Genomic DNA, 24,353 nt, shown 5'->3' with positions numbered 1-24,353 from the left:
CTATATTAATAAGATGCTTTACATGGAAGAGATCAGATTATTAACAATGTGATCAGATTATTCATTTGCTGGGGCTGCCGTAACGAAGTACCACAGACCGGATGGTTGAAGCAACAGAATTTTACATGGGTGCCCCATGCCTGTAATCCCAGCACTTTGGGAGGTGGAGGCAGGTGGATCACAGGGTCAGGAGTTCGAGACCAGCCTGGCCAATACGGTGAAACCCCATCTCTATTAAAAATACAAAAATTAGCTGGGCGTGGTCATGGGTACCATACTCGGGGGGCTGAGGCAGAAGAATCGCTTGAACCTGGGAGGCAAAAGTTACAGTTAGCTGAGATCACACGACTGCACTCCAGCCTGGGCAACAGAGCGGAGACTCCATCTCAAAAGGGAAAGAAAAAAAAGAAATGTATTTCCTCATAGTTCTGGAGGATGGAAGTCCAACATCACAGTGTTGGTTGGGTCGGTGTCCTCGGAGGGCCTCTCATTGGCTCATAGACGGCCATCTTCTCGTGGTATCTTTATAGAGTTTTCCCTCTATGTCTGTCTGGGTCCTAATCCCTTGTTCTCATGAAGACACAAGTCATACTGGATTAGGGTCTGCCCATATGATCTGATTTTCCTTTAATTACCTCCTTAATGGTCCTGTCTCCCAATACAGCCACACACTGAGGTACTGGGGGTTCAGACTCTAGCATATGAATTTGAGGACCAGAAGGAACAGCATTCAGCCCATCACGTGTGGGAAGATGGGAAAGAGAACAGGACAATGTATGAGAGACACATTCTCCAGTGTTAACAGATTTCGAGTCACTAGAGTACCTTGGCAAGCTAGAGTTGCTGACTCTATATGTCAGGCCTCCCTCCACCTGTGATACTGGATGCTAATAATACGTTCCGATTTTAGCACCCAGATGGAGGACTGACGTACAGGGATCAAGTCCTATTCCAATATCAAAGCACTGTTTCCCTAAATTTAGGAGCTGCCTCATAATCTATTACAAAAGAATTAGGTAGTTGGCACTATCTTCAGAAATTTACCTGGGTACAAACCCATAAATCTTCCTTATTCATATTTCATAAATGTTTCATTTTCAAATATTAGAAATCTCAGAATTAAATAGTTTAATTCATCCATGTAACAAAAAAACCACTTGTATCTCAAAACTATGGAAATAAAAATGTAAATAAATAGGGGCCAGACATAGTGGCTCACACCTGTCATCCCAGCATCTGAGGTCAGGAGTTCAAGACCAGCCTGCCAACATGGTGAAACCCCATCTCTACTAAAAATACAAAAATTAGCCGGGCATAGTGGCAGCTGCCCGTAATCCCAGCTACTCGGGAGGCTGATTCGCTTGAGGTTGCAGTGAGCCGAGATTGCACCAATGCACTCTAGCCCGAGTGACAGAACAAGCCTTGGTCTACACACTTTGTAATAGCAAACGTTGTCTACCAATACCCCAGTCAGTGAATTCTTGCTTTACTGACACATCCTAGTATTCAGTTGTGATCGTAATACGCTATTTTGGTACTTTCTGCTTTCATTTATTATTGCTGTGACTGTTGCCTTAAACAGAAACAAAAAACTAAAACAATTTTACAACCATCCAAAAGAGGCTTGGAAACTTTTTTTTTTTTTTTTTTTTTTTTTTTGGCTAGATATCCATAGCACAATTTAATTCAGTAAACATAAACCATTAAAATTATTCCAGTACAAAACTATGTTTTAAAGAAGAGATTACACCCAATTTTGGCAGTAACACCCAGGAAATAAGCATTCTTTTACATTTGGTTCAAACTTTCGAAATGGCAGTTGTGCAACACGTGTTGTGAAAGGCTTTAGAATATTATAAACCTGTTAATCCCATATTTCCATTTCTATGAATTCATCTCCAGAAGAAATAACCATGGATGTGGGCAGAGACATCACTGTGTGGAATGTACAGTGCAGTGTTGAACATGTGGCCCAGCTCTGCCATCAAGCAGAAGGTGAGAAGACCGGGGAAGATTTTATCCAAGTTTCTTTTTTTTTTTGAGACAGAGTTTCGCTCTCGTTACCCAGGCTGGAGTGCAATGGCGCAATCTCGGCTCACGGCAACCTCCGCCTCCTGGGTTCAGGCAATTCTCCTGCCTCAGCCTCCTGAGTAGCTGGGATCACAGGTGCGCGCCACCATGCCCAGCTAATTTTTTGTATTTTTAGTAGAGACGGGGTTTCACCTTGTTGACCAGGATGGTCTCGAACTCTCGACCTCGTGATCCACCCGCCTCAGCCTCCCAAAGTGCTGGGATTACAGGCTTGAGCCACCACGCCCGGCCCTATCCAGGTTTCTTTCCTGGGCCTTGTGCCCAGGTTAAACACCTGTTCTGTGTCTCTAGCTTCCGACCCCTACCCCGGCCAGCTCTGTTACTCTGGTACACTGCTAAGCAGGCAGAGCATGGCCGAAGTATTCACAATAGTGAATCACTAAATTAACTGCCATCCAAACAGTGGAATATACAAATGCATCGTTAAAAATCACATTGTAAAAGAAGATCGAATCGCAGGAAACATGCGCCGTATATATTTTTATAATGTTACTTATGCCAATCACAAAAAAGTCAAATACTGCAGGATTCCACTCACATGGGATAGAGGAGTGAGAACCACAGAGGCAGAAGGTACAATTGGGTCTGGGCGGAACTTGGAATGAGACGTTCTTAGCGTTTCCAGTTTACAAGACGAAAAGAGTGATGGAGACAGATGGTGGCGATGGTGGCACAACATTATGAATGTGTTGAACGCCACTGAGCTGCACACTTAAAAATGGGTAAGATGACACAATGAGACACCATCTCACACCAGTCAAAATGGCTATTACTAAAAAGTCAAAAAAAAATAACAGATGCCGGGGAGCTTATAGAGAAGAGGGAACGCTTACACACTGCTGGTGGCAGTATAAATTAGTCCAGCCACTGTGGCAGTTCCTCAAAGAACTTAGAGCTATCATTTGACCCAGCCATCCCACTACTGGGTATATACCCAAAGAAATATAAATCGTTGTATCTTAAAGACACATGCATGCAGTTGTTCACTGCAGCACTCTTCATAATAGCCAAGACATGGAATCAACCCAGTAGACTGGAGTTTTAAAAAATGTGATTCACCTGGGTGTGGTGGTTCACAAGAGGTTGACACCATCCTGGCTAACACAGTGAAACCTGTCTCTACTAAAAATACAAAAAAAAAAAAAAAAAAAAATAGCTGGGTGTGGTGGCAGGCACCTGTAGTCCCAGCTACTTGGGAGGCTGAGGCAGGAGAACTGCTCGAATCCGGGAGGCGGAGCTTGCAGTTAGTCGAGATTGAGACACTGCACTCCAGCTTCGGTGACAGAATGAGACTCCATCTCAAAAAAAAAAAAAAAAAAAAAAAAAAATGTGGTTCATATACACCATGGAATAATCTCCAGCCATAAAAAGGAACAAGATTATGTCCTTTGCAGGAACATGAATGGTGCTGGAGGCCATCATCCTTATAAACTAACACAGGAGCAGAAAACCAAATACCACATGTTCTCACTTGTAAGTGGGAGCTAAATGGTGGGAACACAGAGACACAAAGAGGGGAGCAACAGACGCTGAGGCCTCCTTGAGAGAGGAGGGTGAGAGGAAAGAGAAGATCAGCAAAGAGAACTACCAGGTACTATGCTTAGGACGCTGGGTGACAAAACAATCAGTACACCCAGTCCCCGTGACACAAGTTCACCTATGTAACAAACCTGCACACATATCCCCGAAACTACAAGTTTCTTTTAAGTTATTTAATATTAACGGGACAACACTCATTGCAAGAATCGGACTTCAGTTGCTAGCGTAAGTAAATGACGAGCAGGAGAAATTTTAAATATTGAAAACGCAATCTTACAGACATTCAAGGAGAGGACACAGGACATTTCTGTGTCATAAATACTATGGAAAATAAAAATGGGAATAAAATACAAAAAGATTATGATGATAAATTTCATATTATCACAATTTTAAAAATTCCAATAAATTATAAATGGTGTGGTATGGTTTGGCTGTGTCCCCCTCCAAATCTCATCTTGAATTGTAGCTCCCACAGTTCCCCCGTGCTGTGGGAGGGACCTGGTGGTAAGCAGTGGAATCATGGGGGCAGTTTCCCCCACGCTGTTCTCTTGATAACTGGTAAGTCTCACATAAGGGCTTTCCCCTTTTGCTTGGCTCTCGTTCTCTCTTGACTGCCATCAAGATTGTGAGGCCTCCCCAGCCACACGGAACTGTGAGTCCATTAAACCTCTTTTTCTTTAGAAATTACCCAGTGTCTACACAAAACAACATAAAATGAAGCAACAAAAGAAGGGAAAAAATTAAAAAGTAAAAAAAAAAAAAAAAAAAAGAAATTACCCAGTCTCGAGTATGTCTTTATCAGCAGCAAGAGAATAGACTAATACAAGTGTAATCTAATTACCATAAAAGGAGAATGAGAACTATTGATACCGAAATATGAGATTGGGATTACAGCTCATTTTTATTTTCTTTTTGTTTATCTTTCCAGTTTTTTATGATGATTGTTTCATAATCAGAAAAAGAAAATGTTTCCAGCCCCACAAAAAATAACCAGTTTTTTACTTTTCTTTTTTTCTGAGAGGAAGTCGCACTTTATCTCCCAGGCTAGAGTGCAGTGGCACAATCGCGACTCACCGCAACCTCCGCCTCCCAGGCCGAAGTGACCCTCCCACCTGAGCTGCTGAGTAGCTGAGACTGCAGGAACGCACCACCAAGCCTGGCTAGATTTTACTGTTTTTGGTAGAGACGGTGTTTTGCCATGTTGCCCAGGCTGGTCTCAAACTTCTGGACTCAAGCGATTCACCTGCCCCAGCCTCCCAAAGTGTTGGGATTACAGGCATGAGCCGCCGTGCCCGGCATTTACTTTTCATCTTGGTGATGCGTGCAGAACCAGTTGCGTGATGTTGTGGGCACTCCCCACTGAGTTGACTGGACGGTTTCGTAGATCGACTTCGAGCATGCTGGGTGGAGCCCAGAGCAAGGCGAACCACCTGGAGGCTCCTGGGCCTCAAACCAGCAGCAGACGGAGGCACGGGACTCTGTTGACAGTGAAAAGGTGCTTGTTGCAGAGATCCTGAAACAGACGCAGACTCGGGGAAGTGACAGTTACATGGGCAAAGAGACCTGCAGGAACCGGTGTCACCAGCGGACAAGTGACACTGCTCTGCCTGTACATCCCACTTCAGAGCCTTCATCAAGGAAAACGCGTACCTCACAATCAAATGATTTGCTGCTATGCAGAGAAATGTGTGAAGACGGCGTACTATATGGAATCTGGATGTTCCCAGAGGTGAAACTGGAAAGGCATTTATCAGAAAACCAGTCTTTGGCCTTCGGCGGTTTCTGGTTTTTGCCAGAGTTTCACACACGAGTCCACATGAGCTGGCTGCAGCCATTTCAGGATGGTGTGAGAGGGATTCTCATCCCTGGACTCCAGGAAATCGAGGTGTGGGGAAGGTAAAGGAACTGACCCTGGATGCTGTGTGCAAGTTGGAAGCAGACCCAGGCACGTTTAATGACCTATTATGCCCAGAAGGAAAGGTGGTAAGAAATCATAAGAAAAAGCCTAAGAGCTAAGCTAAAGGACAGAGGCTGGGGGCACTGGCTCATGCCTGTAATCCCGGCATTTTGGGAGGCAAGGCAGGAGGATGTCTTGCGTCTGGGAGTTCAAGGCTATAGAGCCATGATCACACCACTGAACTCCAGCATGGGCAACATGCTTCTGTTTTCCTGACTTTCCTGTAACCATCCAAACCAATGACTCTTTTTCCCTTTGTGGCCGTTTGTCCTCACTCTGGCCCTGAACCACTGCTTTGCAGATGTAGCCTTTCCCTCTGTATGGCTGATTCTCAAGTCTTTGTCTCCAGGCTTGGAGACATGCCCTGTCTCCATCTGACCAAACGCTTACAGGATTCCCACACGGTCCGCCAAGCTTAATGTGTGTAAAACAGAACAGCTCCTTTCCCACCCAATTTCCGTTTCCCCAGCCTGGTCAAAGGTCACGATTTTCAGGACTGCTGGGGCAATGACTCTGAGATCACTGTCACCCTCACTTTTCATTGACCGTCCTCACCCAGACAGTCACAGATACCCCTCAATATTGCCTTCAAGGGGTCCCCTAGACGTCACCGTTTTCTCTTCGCCCCCAACTCTGAGTCCTCACTAGCTCACATGTGCATGGTTCCTGTTTCCTTTTGCCTGCTGCCTTCTCTCAAGCTGAAATTAGCTCTTATCTGCCAGTAGCCCATTAGTCTCGAGCCACATTATATATGTCACACAGGCTCCCCCACAGATGCCCTGTTCCCACTAGAATATTGGCCTCCTTGGGTCCCTGCCCTCCACACCTCTTCCAGTCTCCCTCTCTGCCTGGACTCTCACACCCGACACGCTCCTCTTCCCTGCAGTGGCATGATCGTAGCTCACTGCAGCTCCAAACTCTCAGGCTTAGGTGATCCTCCCACCCAAGTAGCCAGGACTACAGGTGCCCATCACCATGCCCGGCTATTTTTTTACTTTTAGTTGAGATGGAGCCTCACTGTGTTGCTCAAGCTGGTCTTGAATTTCTGGGCTCAAGGGATCCTTCCACCTTGGCATCCCAAAGTGCTGGGATAACGGGCATGAGCCACCACACCCAGCCTCCCACCTCCTCTTTTTTCATGCTCTGCCATCAGGCCATCTGTGATCCTGCTCCATTCTAAGCTCTGCCGTGCGTTAGTGCTTTGATCTTAGACAAACTAACAGCTCCAAAACCTCAGTTTCTTTGTCTATAAAATTATTACTACCTCGGCTGAGCACGGTGGCTCATGCCTGTAATCCCAGCACTTTGGGAAGCCAAAGCAGGTGGATTACTTGAGGTCAGGAGTTCCAGCCTACCCAGGTCATGGTGAAACCCTGTCTCTACGAAAATATAAAAATTAGCCGAATGTGGTGGTGGTCACCTGTAATCCCAGCTACTCAAGAGGCTGAGGCAGAAGAATCACTTGAACCAGTGGGGCAGAAGTTGCAGTGAGCCAAGATCATGCCATTGTACACCAGACTGGGCAACAGAGCAAGACTCCATCTCAAAAAAAACAATTATGGCCGGGCGCGGTGGCTCAAGCCTGTAATCCCAGCACTTTGGGAGGCCGAGGCAGGTGGATCACGAGGTCAAGAGATCGAGACCATCCTGGTCAACGTGGTGAAACCACGTCTCTACTAAAAATACAAAAAATTAGCTGGGCATGGTGGCGCGTGCCTGTAATCCCAGCAACTCAGGAGGCTGAGGCAGGAGAATTGCCTGAACCCAGGAGGCGGAGGTTGCAGTGAGCCGAGATCGCGCCATTGCACTCCAGCCTGGGTAACAAGAGCGAAACTCCGTCTCGAAAAAAAAAAAAAAAAAAAAAAAGAGATGGAGACCATCCTGGCCAACATAGTGAAACCCTGTCTCTACTAAAAATACAAAAATTAGCTGGGCGTGGTGGCACGCACCCATAGTCCCAGCTATTTGGGAGGCTGAGACAGGAGAATCGCTTGAACCCAGGAGGCGGAGGTTGCAGTGAACCGAGATCGTGCCACTGCACTCCAGCCTGGTGCCTGGTGACGGAACAAGACTCTGTCAAAAATAAATAAATAAATAATAAAATAAAATAATTACCACCTCATTCCAAGGGGGTTGTTGAAAGGATGAAATAAAGCATCATGCATGGAAGGTTATGCAGCCCAGTACCTAGTACAAAGATCCCAGCTGTGCCTCGTTTTAGGATTCGCAAAATGCGATTGGCAAAATCAGTGTCACACGGCAAACAGTTGGGTGAGTGAGTCACACGAGTAGGTGCTTGATGTATTTCGGCTTAACAACCTGCAAGCTCTAACATAATCTCCGTCCTCTGCTGACATGACCTGACCGCTCAGATGCTGAAACATTTCATTCTTCAAACTCCGTGGCGTTTTTGGGCATGAGCCACTACACCGGACAGACTCTCTTTTGTAATTCTTTCACATGTGTTGTTCCATCTGTCTTAACTAGTTTGCGAGTTCCTTGAGGACAAGGATAATGATATTGTTATAGCTGACATTTCTTGAGTGTGGACTGTGAGCTAGCATTTTAAATGTATAAACTCACTTAACTCGCCCCACAGCCAATGAGGGAGCTCGCTGCCATCATCCCTGAGTTACGAATCAGGAAGCAGAGGCCGGGATGCCAGCGTGTGACCCGAGGGCACAGGGTAAGAGCAGCAGCACTGAGGCCCTGCGGCCCAGCCCCGCGGCGAGGTGTCTTGCCGTTGACTGCTTCCCAGGTGCGGGACTGCACGCGCTCCGGTGAGTAGGAGAACTTAGTCATTGATTCTCTGACTGATGGAAACCCTCATCTTTTGTAGCTACCCGTGCTTTTCCAGCAGATGCCTGGGCTCCTGGACATACTGCTCTAAGGCTGTTTGAGACAGCACGCCTCCTGGCCCCCTAAGATAAAACTCTTTAAAGAGCATCCTAAAAAGAACCAGATTTACACACAAAAGCCAGGAGGACTCCCAGCAGATGCTTTGCTACCTGAAGGTTGCTATGTCATGTAGAAAATGAAGAAGGAAAGAAAGAAAAGGAAAAGAGAGCGAAGGGGGCAGAGGGCATGTGAAAGAAGGGGTGAGGACAGTGAACAGACCGGGGCGCACCAGAGACCAGATATTCCCAAACAGTTACTGCCATGACGCTGGCTTCACGGGAAAAGACCAACAGCCTTCCTTTATGTGTGGGTCTGCCCTTGTGCCTTCTTGGCCCCCCAAGCAGGGACAGAGTTCTGCTTGGAGAAGCTGGAATGGACTGAAAGCCAGGAGAGGGGCTGGTGGAAGTCCAGGCAGGCCTCTCCTCAAGTGGCACCATCCCAGGAGATGGCAATATTGCACAAGGAAGCAAGATGCCAGGCACCAACTTCCATGCTGTGCTGAATGACAAATCCAAGATGGTCAGGTAGGCGCAATGGCTCACACCTGGGATCCCAGCACTTTGGGAGGCTGGGATTACTTGAGGTCAGGAGTTTGAGACCAGCCTGGCCAACATGGTGAAACCCTGTCTCTACTAAAAATACAAAAATTAGCTGGGTATGATGGCATGTACCCATAATCCCAGCTACTCAGGAGGCCGAGGCAGGAGAATCACTTGAACCTGGGAGGTAGAGGCTGCAGTGAGCCGAGATTGCAGCACTGCACTCCAGCCTGGGCAACAGACACTCTGTCTCAAAGAGAAAAAAAAAAAAAAAAAAGGTGCCATATAAAACATGAATTTAAAGTACAAAATTACACGGGATGTGTTACTATACTGGAAACTAACTTTGGAAAATAGTAGATTTCCTGCACCCTGTATCAACTCCTTCTGCAATAGAAATGAAACTCACTCTAAATGATCCCAAGCACATCTGTGAAGTCGTCTAAGGGGCCAGACTGGCACCACCATCCACAGGGACATTACCTCTAAGGATCATGTATCAAGAGCCAGATGCCATCAGGAAATTTCTTTCACCATTGTCAGCATAAAGGGCACAAAGCAAGCATGTTTTCCAAATGGACGTCCACCCAGAAGGATCCCCACATTCCAGTCATCAATACTCAGAAACAGAAAGCTACCAGAACTGTTCTTTCTTGCAGGGATGAAAATAAGGAGGATTAGGAAAATGAAGCCAAGGCAGTGAGCCAGAAGTAGCACAAACCTCACCTAATCTTTTGTCTTATTTAACTGGGTAAACAGCAGTGCTGACACAATTATATGCCCCCAGATGCTGCTGTGACATTACTAGGTTACAGTGAACTCGGTATCAGTTGATGCCATTGGAATAGACATGTGCAGATTTCCATAACCAAAGTGTTTGCATCTAATATATATTTCATGTTCCTGTCCCCTCAAGCCTGTCTTGAAGCTGATTTCATGTAATATCCTCTAGACTTTAAGGAACATCTCTCCACATTTCAAAGAGTAACAGATTGTATTTTTACAGTTTACTCCTTAGCAGAGGGGAATTAGAGCATTAACTATAGGAAAATGTTCTCTTGTACAATAAACCAAAAGCTTTGTAAACATAAAACGACAATTTTCATTAACAGGCACGTTTACTTTTGGTATTGCCTGTTATGTAAGGGAGAAACGTCTTCAGGCAGAAGGACACCTGGCCATAACCTCTTCCTGACAACTCCGGCTCCAATTTTCTCCAAGCAATGTCAGGTTTTATATTTTTCCAAAAGAAACAAATGGGAATGCCTCATGAATTGTTCCTGTGGATTTGTAGTTCAATACTGCATGACACTTGTGTATTAGGCTCCTAAATATTGTGTAACATAGCAACAGTGATGGGAGTCACTGCTCTTAGATCACACTTGCTTTAGTGTCTCTTCCATCTATCCACTTTTTTTTTTTTTTTTTTTTTGAGGCGGAGTTTCACTCTTGTTACCCAGGCTGGAGTACAATGGCGCGATCTCGGCTCACCGCAACCTCCGCCTCCTGGGTTCAGGCAATTCTCCTGCCTCAGCCTCCTGAGTAGCTGGGATTACAGGCACGCGCCACCATGCCCAGCTAATTTTTTGTATTTTTAGTAGAGACGGGGTTTCACCATGTTGACCAGGATGGTCTCGATCTCTCGACCTCGTGATCCACCCGCCTCGGCCTCCCAAAGTGCTGGGATTACAGGCTTGAGCCACCGCGCCCGGCTACCTTCTCTCTTTCTTTTTCTTTTCTCCTTACTGCCTTCCTTCCTTCCTTTCTGTCTTTCCTTCTTTCTTTCTTTCATTTTCTTTTTAAGAAACAAGGTCTTGCTCTGTCACCCATGCTGGAGCGCAGTGGTGCAGTCGGGGCTCACTGCAGCCTACAATTCCTGAGCTCAAATCATCCTCCTGCCTCAGCCTCCCAAGTAGCTAGGACTACAAGTGTGTGCCACCATGCCCAGATAATTATTTTAGTTTTTGTAGAGACAGGGTCTCACTATGTTTCCCAAGCTGGTCTCAAACTCCTGACCTCAGGCAATCCCCCTGCCTCGGCTTTTCAGAGTGCTGGGATTACAGGCATGAGCCACTGTGCCCAGCCTCCTTGCCTTTATAATTTCTAATAAATATTGTTGTGGTTATACTGAATAAGCATACCTTACTTACAAGAAGCTTTTATGCTAGCACATCTCAAAACGTTTTAGCAATTTTGTACTCAGCCTTATCTGTTTATGATCTCTCTGCTCTTGCTGCTAATTGAGAAATTAATATTGTTCTCAGTGGCTATAATGTTGATTGAATTGTTCAGCCACAGATTTTTCATCCTGAGATGCCTTTGGGTGCCTGCTTGTTGCTTCTCTTAGGTTGGCTGTTTTGTTCTTCATTTTAAAATATTAACATGTTGGGCTGGGCACAGTGGCTCATGCCTGTAATCCCAACACTTTGGGAGGCTGAGGCGAGTGGATCATGTGAAGTCAGGAGTTTGAGACCAGCCTGGCCAACATGGCAAAACCCCGTCTCTACTAAAAATACAAAAATTAGCCAGGCATGGTGGTGAGCGCCTCTAATTCCAGCTACTCAGGAGGCTGAAACAGGAGAATCTCTTGAACCCAGGAGGTGGAGGCTACAGCTGAGATCATGCCACTGCACTCCAGCCTGGGTGACAGAGCAAGACTCCATTTCAAAAAAAAAAAAAAAAAAAGTCAAAGTATTAATCTGCAGTTTTGATAGAAAAATAGCAATGAAGGCTGGGAGGGGTGACTCATGCCTGTAATCCTAGCACCTTGGGAGGCCAAGGCAGGCAGATCACTTGAGCACAGGAGTTGGAAACCAGCCTGGGCAACATATTGAGACCCCATCTCTACAAAAAACACAAAAATTAGCTAGGCATGCTGGCGTGCACCTGTCAGCCTGCTGTCCCAGCTACTTAGGAGGCTGAGGCAGGAGGATCGCTTGAGCCCAGGGAGGTCAAGGCTGCAGTGAGCCGTGATGGTGCCACTGCTCTCCAGGCCTGGGTGGCAGAGTGAGAAAACGAAACAAGGAGAGCGATGAAAACATGCTTCCAATCAAAAACACAGGACTGCTGATTTGTCAGGCTCAAATAGCCCACGGGTTCAAGCAGTAGGAGAAATACCATGCATAAAAGCTCCGTGCAGCCAAGAACTTCTGCAGAGGGGTGATTACAGCGTGCTGTGGACTGCTTGGAAGTGAAGTGACTTCACTTTACCTTCCCTCTCCCAGGTGGATATAAACAATATCATTATGAAACATTTCCAGGAACGTCTTCACACTGTCTCTGACAACCCTTTCTAGTGTTAATCGAAATAGATACACAGTTCAACCCATATTCACATCTGGGTCTTCCATCATGTCTGCATGCATTGGCGATATATCTATTAAACAAGGAGTATCACGCTTGTCTTCAGGCAAAAACTGCTCTGAAAGCGAATGTATGTGGTAGTTAAGATCTCAGCCCTGATGCCAGAGTATATGAGTTTGAATCTGTGTGTGATCTCTCTAAAGCAGGTGTCCCCAAACTTTTTACACAGGGGGCCAGTTCACTGTCCCTCAGACCGTTGGAGGGCCGCCACATACTGTGCTCCTCTCACTGACCACCAATGAAAGAGGTGCCCCTTCCTGAAGTGCGGCAGGGGGCCGGATATATGGCCTCAGAGGGCCGTAGTTTGGGGACGCCTGCTCTAAATCATCTTTCCTCCCATTTAAATGGGTGTAATAGTTGGACGGGGTGGCTCACACCTGTCATCCCAGCACTTTAGGAGGCCAAGGTAGGCGAATCACTTGAAAGTTGGAGACCAGCCTGGCCAACATGGTGAAACTTCATTGCTACTAAAAATACAAAAAAAAAAATTAGCCTGTAATCCCAGCTACTTGGGAGGCTGAGGCAGGAGAATCGCTTGAACCCGGGAGGCGGAGGTTGCAGTGAGTTGCGATCACGCCACTGCACCCAGGCTGGGTGAAGGTTGCCTCCTCCTCACTCCTCTGTCACAAAATATGGAGAGAGGCTCCTTCTCAAAACAAATAAATAAATAACGAATGGGTATAATAATAGGTCCTGTCTCATGGGGTTGTGGTGGGTTTGAAGTTAATACTGTAAAACACTGAGAATTGGCCAGCACATAATAAACATTCAACAAATGCTAGCTATTGTCATAGGCAATATTCATTTTTTATCATCTCTTTTTTTTCAAAATGAAAAAAAGTGTCCTGATGGTATTTGCTACACATACTAATTGTAAAAAGTTAAAAAAAAAAAAAATCCAGAAAATTCACATGAATAAAAAAGAAAAGAAAAGTCCCCTCTAACCCTACCCCTTAAAAATAGCTGCTGTTTAAAGCTTGATCTAGATCTTTCCAGGCATTTATTTAAACCTGAATTAGACACATCAACTGGTCAGACTCAAAGTCCTCTGGAAGAAAGAACACAGCAGATACGTATATCCCACATGCATTTGTTACACGGTAGCAGGAATCTAGTTACTTCCCAGGACAGGGAAGAAGGCTGGAAAACTCTGCAGTTCCTCCCCTTAATTCCTAAGTTACTCCAAGAGTTTACTTTTTCCATTCTTTTAAATCATATTGTTATCTGATCACTGACTTAAATGAAATCATATATACTGCATGCTAATTAATAATAAAAATGTAGTGGGCCTTAATCCTAGCACTTAAGAAGGCCAAGGTGGGCGGATCGCCTGAGGGCAGGAATTTGAGACCAGCTTGGCCAACAAGGCTAAACCCCATTTCTACTCAAAATACAAAATTAACCAGGCCTGGTGGCTGGGGGTGCCTGCAATCAGCTACTCAGGAGGCTGAGACAGGAGAAACGCTTGCAGCCGGGAGGCGGAGGTTGCAGTGAGCTGAGATCACGCCACTGCACTCCATCCTGGTTCACAAGAGCGAAACTCTGTCTCAAAACATAATAATAATGTATTGAATATTAGAATACTAACTTGAATGAATTATAGAGCTTACATTAGAAGTCTTAAAACACAGCATATTTACTTTGAAAATGCTCTAAGCAGCATGTCTGCAAGCACATTTAACCCACTGAGTAAAGCAGTTGTTAAGCAGAAAATAAACATAGATTTGTAAAGAACCATATGGCAATGATAAATAAAAAACAAATTGTATAAGTGAATGCAAAAATAAAGGTCTAAGAAAAACAAATATAACAAAGAGAAGACTGCTGCTTCTGGTCACGAAGCAGTAACTGGTACAGGACTGGCCCTACTGCAATAAACAACAGGACACCAGAGAAGATACATGAAACAATTGTTCTCAGACACCAAACAACAGACAAAGCCGAAGTGTAACCCCCGAGAGAAGTGAAACAAGGCAAGACCTGTGCTCACCCCAGCTTTCTTTCTGAAGCTGCTTTGCAGATTGTGATACAGGAGGAAAACTCAGGCAGGGCATGGCAGTCTGGCTGCATTGAGGAGACAGAAGTAGGGAGGCTGGGGCAGCTGGAATTCCCAGGGCTGGAATTTCTTTGCCTCATGCACAAAGTAAAACTCTATGAGGCAAAGAACATCTACTAGGGAACTGTAAGACGAGCAATCCCCAGAGATCTGAGAGGCGTTCGGGTTCTGAACAGGCAAATAAACTGGAAGACCTCAAAAGTATACTGTTCTGGGCTGGGTGCGGTGGCTCATGCCTGTCATCCCAGCACTTTGGGAGGCCAAGGCAGGTGGATCACCTGAGGTCAGGAGTTCAAGACCAGCCTGACCAACATGGTGAAATCCTGTCTACTAATACAAAAATTAGCCAGGCGTGGTAGCGTACACCTGTAATCCCAGCAACTCAGGAGGCTGAGGCAGAAGAATCGCTTGAACCCAGGAGGTGAAGTATGCAGTGAGCCAAGTTGGTGCCACTGCGCTCCAGCCTGGGCGACAGAGTGAGATGCTGTCTCAAAAAAAAAAAAAAAAAGGAAAGAAAGAAAGAAAGTATACTGTTCTGAAAACTTACGTTATGTAGAAGTGGCATCATATTATTTGAAGGTACACTGATAAACTGAAGATGTATTCCATAAACCTTACAGCAACCATTCTTCTTTTAAAAAAAGAGTGTTATTATTGGCCGGGCGCGGTGGCTCAAGCTTGTCATCCCAGCACTTTGGGAGGCCGAGGCGGGTGGATCACGAGGTCAAGAGATCGAGACCATCCTGGTCAACATGGTGAAACCCCGTCTCTACTAAAAATACAAAAAATCAGCTGGGCATGGTGGCGCGTGCCTGTAATCCCAGCTACTCAGGAGGCTGAGGCCGGAGAATTGCCTGAACCCAGGAGGCGGAGGTTGCGGTGAGCCGAGATCGCGCCATTGCACTCCAGCCTGGGTAACGAGAGCGAAACTCCGTCTCAAAAAAAAAAAAAAAAAAGAGTGTTATTAGCCAATGGAGAAGATAAAATGAAATATTGAAAAATACTCAACTAAGCCAAAAAGGCAGGAAAAGAAGGGGAAAAGTATGGCATAAATAGAAAACAAACAGCAAGACGGAAGATTGAAACCTAACCATAGCAGCAATCATACTAAATCAGTGTGAATTAAGCATCCCAATTATAAATCAGAGATTATCCAATTGGATAACAAAGTAAGGTCTGACTCTATGGTGTCTACAAGAAATCCACCTTAAATATGCTGACACAAGTAAAAGTAAAAGGATGGAAAGCGGTAAACAAGAGACCTAAGAAAGATGGATTGACTGTATTCATTTCTGGCAAAACACTTTAGGACAAGAAATAGCACCAGACATAAAGAAGGACATTTCACAGTGACACACTACCAAGTCACTAAGAAGAAACAACATTCCTAAACGTGAATGCACCCAGCTGTAGAACTTCAAAAGACCTGAAGCGAAAACTGACAGAATTGAAAGGGAAAAAACACAAATCCATAACTGAGTTACGTATTTCACCATCCTTCTCTTCATAATTGATAGAAATAGCAGATAGAAAGTTGGTACAAATGCAGAAGACTTGAACGCGCTATCAACTAGCTGGATCCAATTAACTTTTACAGAACGTTCCACCCTCCAGTGGCAGACTAAACAGTGTTTTCAGTGCAGATGGAATGTTCATCATACACTGGGCCATGAAACTAGTCTCAATAAATCCAGCAGGATTGAAATCACATACTGGGCTTCTCCCACAAATTGCAATTTGATTAGAAATCAGTAACTGAAACTGGAACTCTTTTACATTGCTGGTAAGAATGTGAAATGTTACAGTCACTTTGAAAACAGTTTTTTTTTTTTAAATGAAGTCAAACATATAAACAATTGTACTCCCTGGCATTTACACAAGAAGACTGAAAACGTATGTTTATACGAAACATATGCATACATGTTTAAATCATCTTTATAATTTTCAAAAACTGGAAACAACCAACCCAAATATTCATCGATAGACAGCTAGATAAACTACAGTTAAAAAAAAAATAGGCCAAATACATAGGCTCACACCTGTAATCCCAGCACTTTGAGAGGCCGAGGGGGGCGGATCACCTGAGGTCATAAGTTTGAAACCAGCCTGGCCAACACGGCGAAAACATGTCTCTATTAAAAATACAAATATTAGCCAGGCACAGTGGTGGGCACCTGTAATCCCAGCTACTCAGAGGCTGAGGCAGAAGAATCACTTGAACCTGGGAGGTAGGGGTTCCAGTGAGCTGAGATCGTGTCATTTCACTCCAGTCTGGGTGACAGAGCAAGACTGTCTCCAGGAAAAACAAAAAACAAAAAAGTTTAAGTATGTATATCATAATGTCTAAAGTTACCGCTAAATAAATAAAAATAAGAAAAAAAAACTGTATGGAGAGATATCATTAAAAAGAAATCATAAACTAAATTGGAATAGTAGAAAATATTCACATAATCCCAAAGAAGTCAGAAAAGAGGAAGCAAACATAAACCAGAGGGAAGACACAGAAAACAAGTAATAACATGTTAAAACTAAATCCAGCCACATTCATACTTTTTAAAAATGCAAACAGCTTAAACACAGCTAGCTGAAGTCAGAGCTTATTGGCTGGGCGTGGTGGCTCACGCCCCTGATCCCACCACTTTGGGAGGATCACTTGAGCCCAGGAGGTCAACACCAGCCTGAGTAACGTAATGAGACCCTGTCTCTACAAATAATAAGAATAACAATAGCCGGGCGCGGTGGCTCAAGCCTGTAATCCCAGCACTTTGGGAGGCCGAGGCGGGTGGATCACAAGGTCGAGAGATCGAGACCAACCTGGTCAACATGGTGAAACCCCGTCTCTACTACAAATACAAAAAATTAGCTGGGCATGGTGGCGTGTGCCTGTAATCCCAGCTACTCAGGAGGCTGAGGCAGGAGAATTGCCTGAACCCAGGAGGCGGAGGTTGCGGTGAGCCGAGATCACGCCATTGCACTCCAGCCTGGGTAACAAGAGCGAAACTCCGTCTCAAAAAAAAAAAAAAAAAAAAAAAAAAAGAATAACAATAATAATAATAGTGCTCAAGAAATAAAATTAGCCAGGTATGGTGGCTCACATCCGAGTAGTTCCAGCTACTCAGAGAGGTGGGAGGATTGCTTAGGTACAGAAGGTCAAGGATACAGTGAGCTGTGATCACACCACCACGCTCCAGTCTGGGCGGCCGAGCAAGACCCTGTCTCAACATATACAAATAAAGAGAGATGATCCAAATGGATGGTAAATGAACCAAATACATGCTGTCTACAAGAAACTCAGTTCAAACACGATATAAGTTGGTTAAAAGTAAAAGGCTGTGTGGCTCACACCTGTAATCTCAGCACTTAGGGAGGCCGAGGTAGGCCGATCACTTGAGGTCAGGAGTTTGAGACCAGCCTGGCCAATATGATGCAACCCCATGTCTACAGAAAATATAAAAAATTAAGTGGGCATTCTTATTCAGTTCCAGGTTAGTTTCATTATGTTAAAGACCATACTTTGTATGATTTCAGTTCTTCTAAGTTTGTGACAATTTGTTTTATTTGTTTGTTTTTTGGAGAAAGAGTCTAAGAGTCTCGCTTTGTCGTCCAGGCTGGAGTGCAGTGGTGCCATCTCAGCTCACAGCAACCTTCGCCTCCAAGGTTCAAGTGATTCTCCTGCCTCAGCCTCCCAAGTGGCTGGGACTACAGGCATGTGCCACCATGCCTGGCTAATTTTTGTAGTTTTAGTAGAGACAGGGTTTCAACATGTTGGCCAGGCTGGTCTCGAACTCCTGACCTCAAGTGATCCACCCAACCAAGCCTCCCAATGTGCTGGGAATACAGGCCTGACTCACTTCACCCAACCCAATTAAGCTAATTTTTAGAAAGACCATTATGAAGCAGTACACTATTCCTTGGAGGTGGTTAGAGTGTTCATTACCTGCCGTCAAAACTGTCCTTACCCCTGCACAATAAGCTTTTATTATTCTTTCACTGTTGACTTTCTCAAGTCACAGTGTGTCCCTAACTAATATTTCTAGTGTGTGCAATGAAACATTGATATTTTTATCCACTTATAGCTCATCTTTTATACACTGAATTATAAAACCACAAGATTTTAGTATCTTCTGCTGCTCAATTCACTTAAGTAGAGAAGGATAGTTTTTATCATCTAGTATCATCAATGGTAGTACACTAAATTATTCAGAAGTATGTTCACCAGCAGAGTTCCTAAAAATACATGAATCAAAAGCTAGTTTGGGCCTCAGGGAGCATCCACTGCCTTCATTAATGCTACGGACTAAAGAACTGTACCCTCAACGATCCCGGTGGGATGGTGAAACCCAGGTGATGTTCACTCAACGTGCAGCACACCTCAGTAATCAAAGGAATACAGCCGTGGAACACGTTAGAGCATGTAATTACAAGCTGGAACTCTCTCGGGCGCACTAAGCCTCAGCACGGTAGGATGGATCTCTTTGCTGTCACTTGTGAAGCAGTGATGTACAATTTATGTGTCCTAACAGCCTGGCAATAGGCTCTTCTGTATTGCGAGGACAGAACGAAGTCAGAACAAAATACACCAGCCAATTCCACTGCAGCCCCATCAGCCCCACTTTCTTTTCTTTTCTTTTTTTTTAATTGTTGTTGTTTTGAGAAAGTCTTGCTTCGTCTTCCAGGTTAGAGGGCGGTGGTGCGATTTCAGCTCACTGCAACCTCCATCGCCTGGGTTCAAGCGATTCTCCTGCCTCAGCCTCCCGAGTAGCTGGGATTACAGGTGCCTGCCACCACACCGGACTAATTTTTGTATTTTTAGTAGAGATGGGGGTCTCACTACCTTGGCCAGGCTGGTCTCAAACTCCTGACCTAAGGTAGATCCACCTGCCTCGGCCTCCCAAAGTACTGGGATTACAGGCTTGAGCCGCAGCCTTATCTTTTTTTTTTTTTTTTTGAGACGGAGTCTCGCTCCTGTTACCCAGGCTGGAGTGCAATGGCGCGATCTCGGCTCACCGCAACCTCCGCCTCCTGGGTTCAGGCAATTCTCCTGCTTCAGCCTCCTGAGTAGCTGGGATTACAGGCACGCGCCACCATGCCCAGCTAATTTTTTGTATTTTTAGTAGAGACAGGGTTTCACCATGTTGACCAGGACGGTCTCGATCTCTTGACCTCATGATCCACCCGCCTCGGCCTCCCAAAGTGCTGGGATTACAGGCTTGAGCCACCGCGCCCGGCAGCCACAGCCTTATCTTCAATGAGCAGCAAGCGCTTGATGTCAGGAGCTAACAGATAGAAAGCAGGCACAGAGTGCACCTTCTCGGGGTGGGAGCTGGATGCCCTCCTCATCTCTTCATTTCTGTGTTGGCACAGCGGCCCTGCAGCTTCCTCCTCCTGCCCTCCCTCCTAGTTTGCTATTTCTCCATTACCTTCTTCTTTTATTTCATCCCATTACTATTTCCATCATGCTCTCCCATCTCTTTTTATTCCTTTTTAAAATGGAAATATGAACACCTACCTTGAAAGGCAAGGTGTTCATATTTCCTTTTTTTTTTTTTTTTGAGATGGGGTTTCATTCTTGTAGCCCAGGCTGGAGTGCAATGGCGTGATCCAGCTCACTGCAAACCTCCGCCTCCTGGGTTCAAGCGTTTCTCCTGCTTCAGCCTCCCAAGTATCTGGGATTACAAGCATGCACCACCACACCCAGCTAATTTTTTGGGTTTTTAGTAGAGACCGGGTTTCACTGTGTTGGCCAGGCTGGCCTCGAACTCCTGACCTCAGGTGATCTGCCCGCCTCAGCCTCCCAAAGTGCTGGGTTATAGGTGTGAGCCTTGCTGCCCAGCCTGTTCAGATTTTTAAACAGGCTGGGTATGGTGGCTCACACCTGTAATCCCAGCACTTTGGGATTCTAAGCTGGGAGGATCCCATGAGCCGAGGAGTTCAAGACCAACCTGGGCAACATAGCAAGAACCGATCACTATAAAAATTTTTTTCTGAAATAGCCAGGCGTGGTGGTGCATGCCTGTGGTCCTGGTTAGTTGGGAGGCTGAGGTGGGAGGATTGCTTGAGGCCAGCAGTTTGAGGCTGCAGTGAGCTACGATTGCACCACTCTATTCTAGCCTGGGAGACAGAGTGAGCAACCCTGTATCAAACAAACAAAAAAAAAAAATTGAAGATAAGGAAGATTCAACAAAACATAGCAAGGAGGATTCTAACCTTCCAAAATGATGGAGACTGAGTAGCAGCACCTCATCATTAGAATCAAGGCTGGTGCAATTATCTCAGTGAACACAAGGTTGGAGTGGCAGATGGAGGAGTCTCTCGCACAGAGAACAAGGAAGAGGGCTCGTCGGGCATCATTCATAAAACTCAAAAGATGGTTACAAGGTTAAAGATAGCCACTGCAGTAAAAGTCACGATCCCTTGTTTGTTTCTGAGCCTGAGCCTATTTTCAGATCCAGAACTGACTGAATGAGAAGTCTGTGTCTGCAGAAACATGGTAAATGCATTTAGTAGTGATTCCTCAGACCTTCTGCAAATAACTATGGCTGTTACCTGGGTAACCTGTGCCTTGGTGAAAGGGGAATGCCTACCTAGACTTTCTGAGGATGATCGGATAGAGTCTGCCTTGACACTGAAACCTGGGATTCGAAGTATCACCATGCCTCCTCTGCTAAACTGGGGGTGGCTGGGGCTGTGTGGTCCATGGGGTCCTGACCTGGGTCCAGCTCCCAGATCTGCCCAGTGGTCATTCCTCCAATCCTGTTTGTACAATAAGACTGGACACACTCTTTAGCTGGCAAAATCCCCACCTGCAAAGTGAGAATTATTGCAGCAGGAAGGCCAAATGGAAACCTCTGAAATCCTTTCTCCTGCAGGAATGACAGTGAATTGGCCAGGCCTGGTGGTTCATGCCTGTAATCCCAGCACTTGGGAGGCCAATGCAGGAGAATTACTTGAGGTCAGAGTTCGAAACCAGCCTGGCCAACAGGGTGAAACCCCATCTCTACTAAAAATACAAAAAAATATAGCCAAGTGTGGTGGCAGATGCCTGTAATCCCAGCTACTTGGGACGCTGAGGCAGGAGAATTGCTTGAACCCAGGCAGGCGGAGGTTGCAGTGAGCCAAGATCATGCCAGTGTACTCCAGCCTAGGTGACAGAGTGAGACGCCATCTCAAAAAAAAAAAAAAAAAAAAAAAAAAAAGGGAATGACAGTGAATCAAAAACAATACCTAGAAAGCAGTGCTACCCTCAGATCCTTAAAGAATGAAGGGCTAGTGGTCTCCGTCATATCCCCATTTCTTCCACCAGCCTGGCCCCTGCGGAAGCCAGGGAGGGTCACAGCAGGTGACGGGAGACTGCAGCAGACTTAATTAAGAAGCAGCCCCAGCAGCAGCTGCCGTGCCCGTGTGGCAGCTTCGCTAGAGCGCATTAGCACCGCCTCTGGCACAAGGCATCTGACCGCCCAGCTGGCAAATGCATGTCCTTTCCCATCCCTCTCAAAATAAGAAGGATCAGAAGCAGTTACTCTTCACATGGGACATGAAACAGTAGACATTTCAGTCTTCCCTCGGGACTCCGTTAGCTCCCTGCCTTCTGTCACATTACACTTGAAAGAGACCCAGGCCATCTGGACATCCCACAGTATAAGACGTGGGTCCTTTGCACTGAAGACCTGGTGCTGATTGGACCTGAGGACGAAGAGACGGCAAGGTCCCGGAGGCCTTGATAAAACATATGCCATTTGCAGGGTGAACGGTGAGCCCTGTGAAGGTTTAGGAGCCTGTGACATCAGGGAAATGCTTGGGGGTCCAGAGGGCTGATGCGGGGACATCCATCTGCTAAGGAGATGCATAGCGCATGGCGATATGGTTTGGCTGTGTCTCCATCCAAATCTCATCATGAATTGTAGCTCCCGTAATCCATTGTGGGAGGGACCCAGTGGGAGATAACTGAATCATGGGGTGGTCTCCCCTGTGCTGTTCTCGTGGTAGTGAACAAGTCTCACAAGATCTGATGGTTTTTGTTTTTTTTTTTTGAGACGGAGTTTCGCTCTTGTTACCCAGGCTGGAGAGCAATGGCACGATCTCGGCTCACCGCAACCTCCGCCTCCTGGGTTCAGGCAATTCTCCTGCCTCAGCCTCCTGAGTAGCTGGGATTACAGGCACGCGCCACCATGCCCAGCTACTTTTTTGTATTTTTAGTAGAGACGGGGTTTCACCATGTTGACCAGGATGGTCTCGATCTCTCGACCTCGTGATCCACCGGCCTCGGCCTCCCAAAGTGCTGGGATTACAGGTGTGAGCCACCGCGCCCGGCCATGATCTGATGGTTTTAAAGGGGCTTCTTTCCCCTCTCGCTTGGGTCTCATGATCCCTTGCCTGCCACTGTCAGAAGTGCCTCTGCTCTTCCTTTGCCTTCTGCCATGATTGTGAGGTCTCCCCAGGCAAGTGAAACTAAGTCAATTAAACCACTTTTTCCTTACAGATTACCCAGTCTCGGGCATGTCTTATTACAAGCAGCATGAGAAAAGACTAATGCACACGGCAAGTCCTTCCAGGTTCTGGAGGCAGCAAATTCCACACACCGGAATGCTGCTCCGGCCCACTTACCGGGTGACGTGGAAGGCTGCCGGATGAGACCCAGAGCAGGAAGGGCCCTGCCGCAGCTCCCGACTGCTGTGCAAGCAGTCATACTGCTTCGACCCTGTCCCCTAGCAGACCTTATACACCGGAGGGACCTGTGGTGGAAAAGATGCTGCGGGGAGCTTGCGGTAAGCCCAGCAGGAGACTCACAGTGTAGCCTCCTCTGGTTTGGGAACAAGGGTATGCAGCATTTCACGTAAAGCAGCTCCCATCACACAAGCGGTCCAGGAGAGTTGATGTGTCTGACCACAGGACATCAGGTAAGCCCATGGACGGAGCCGCTCATCATGACCTGCACTGGCCAAACCCACTAGGCCACAGTTTGGGGGTCTATCCCCCCTAAGAGGGCTCTGGCAATCCCATCCTAGATCGGACCCATGCCAGGCCAGAGAGTACAAGTAAATTTCATGAACGGATAAGAATGAGGACGACGGCCGGTCGTGGTGGCTCACGCCTGTAATCCCAGCACTTTGGGAGGCCGAGGCGGGTGGATCACGAGGTCGAGAGATCGAGACCATCCTGGTCAACATGGTGAAACCCCGTCTCTACTAAAAATACAAAAAAGTAGCTGGGCATGGTGGCGTGTGCCTATAATCCCAGCTAGTCAGGAGGCTGAGGCAGGAGAATTGCCTGAACCCAGGAGGCGGAGGTTGCGGTGAGCTGAGATCGCGCCATTGCACTCCAGCCTGGGTAACAAGAGCGAAACTCCGTCTCAAAAAAAAAAAAAAAAAAAGAATGAGGACAAGGAGGTTTTGGAGATGCGAGCACACAGGATTAAGGAGAAGTGTGCATTTAGGAGGAGGGAAGGGAGAAAGGATTCGGAAATGTGGAACCTCCAGGCGGGCGGTGTGAAGAGCACACTTGAAGTTTATAGCAATTTGTAACAAGCAAGTGAAAAAAAGCTCCACATCACTGATCATTAGAGAAAGGCAAAGCAAAACCGCAGTGAGATACCATCTCACACCAGTCAGAGTGACAATTATTTAAAAATCCAAAAATAGGCCCGGTGCAGTGGCTCATGCCTGTAATCCCAGCACTTTAGGAGGCCAAGATGGGCAGATCACGTGAGGTGGGGAGTTGGAGACCAGCCTGACCAACATGGAGAAACCCTGTCTCTACTAAAAATACAAAATCAGCCAGATGTAGTGGCACATAGCTGTATTCCCAGCTACTCGGGAGAAAGAAAGAAAGGAGCGTGTGAGTTGAGGGTGTAAGCCAGAGGGTAATTATCACAATGCACTGTGGAACCCAAGGGGGCTGCAGAGGGGGGCAG

At 46.2% G+C, this 24,353-nt stretch overlaps 1 long non-coding RNA gene across 9 annotated transcripts in view; it reads left to right on the top strand.

The window, feature by feature from the left end:
* The window catches only part of LOC141585485 (uncharacterized), a 39,900-nt gene extending 24,905 nt beyond the window's left edge, over positions 1–14,995 (top strand). For 5 of the 9 annotated variants that reach the window (XR_012519047.1, XR_012519043.1, XR_012519040.1 and 2 more), the window contains one exon: positions 1,903–14,995. This is a non-coding gene — a long non-coding RNA (uncharacterized LOC141585485). The remainder of the gene's footprint in view (positions 1–1,902) is intronic. The other 4 variants (XR_012519044.1, XR_012519046.1, XR_012519042.1 and 1 more) reach the window with 4 other exon arrangements.
* The last annotated feature ends 9,358 nt before the right edge of the window (positions 14,996–24,353 follow it).

The sequence above is a fragment of the Saimiri boliviensis genome, chromosome 8 (genome assembly GCF_048565385.1).
Source record: "Saimiri boliviensis isolate mSaiBol1 chromosome 8, mSaiBol1.pri, whole genome shotgun sequence".
NCBI lineage: Eukaryota > Metazoa > Chordata > Mammalia > Primates > Cebidae > Saimiri > Saimiri boliviensis.
The sequence above is the reverse complement of the archived record's forward strand: the minus strand, read 5'-3'. Positions and strand labels throughout refer to the sequence as shown.